Consider the following 1,033-nt stretch of genomic DNA (forward strand, 5'->3'; position numbering starts at 1 on the left):
CCGTTGCCGGGGATTGTTTGAGTTTGGACAACTGACGGTTCATCTTGTTGCTCAGATTAGGTAATTTTCTTTTTTTGTTTTCTTTTCAAAAATTTTTTTCAAAAATATTTCTAAAATTTTCTCATCTGTTTTTGAAAAAATAATATAAAAATGTTTTCAAAAATTTTATTCAAAATTTTTAAGAATGAATTCTAGTGTTTCATGAAGCATGTGAAGCCTGGCTGGCTGTAAAGCCATGTCTATTCCTTTGGGAATGAGTATGTCAGGCATGTCATATCTAAATTACATGCTGAAGCTTGGCTGGCCATTGGCCATGTCTAGTATTTTGGACCGGAGCTTTCATTGAAAGCTTGGCTGGCTAATGAGCCATGTCTAATTCCTGGACTGAAGCTTTAGACTAAGAATGCAAGATTCCTGGAATTCATATTAAAAATTTTGGAATCCTTATTTTTTCTTTTTCATATAATTTTCGAAAAAAATCCAAAAAAAAAAAATAGAAAATCATAAAAATCAAAAATATTTTTGTGTTTCTTGTTTGAGTCTTGAGTCATATCATAAGTTTGGTGTCACTTGCATAGGCATCTTGCATTTTTTCGAAAATATCATGCATTCATAGTGTTCTTCATGATCTTCAAGTTGTTCTTGATAAGTCTTCTTGTTTGATCTTGATGATTTTTTGTTTTGTTTCTTTTCATCTTTATCATATGCATTCTTGAATTCTTAGTGTCTAAGCATTAAAGAATTCTAAGTTTGGTGTCTTGCATGTTTTCTTTGCATTAAAAAAATTTTTTCAAAAATATGTTCTTGATGTTCATCATGACATTCATAGTGTTCTTGGTGTTCATCTTGACATTCATAGCATTCTTGCATGCATTCATTGTTTTGATCTAAAAATTTCATGCATTGCATCATTTTTCTTGTTTTTCTCTCTAATCATAAAAATTCAAAAATTAAAAAAAAATATATCTTTCCCTTTTTCTCTCATCAAATTCGAAAATTGAGTTGACTTTTTCAAAAATTTTTAAAAATCAAA

Source organism: Arachis ipaensis, chromosome B08 (assembly GCF_000816755.2).
Source record: "Arachis ipaensis cultivar K30076 chromosome B08, Araip1.1, whole genome shotgun sequence".
Taxonomy (NCBI): Eukaryota; Viridiplantae; Streptophyta; class Magnoliopsida; order Fabales; family Fabaceae; genus Arachis; species Arachis ipaensis.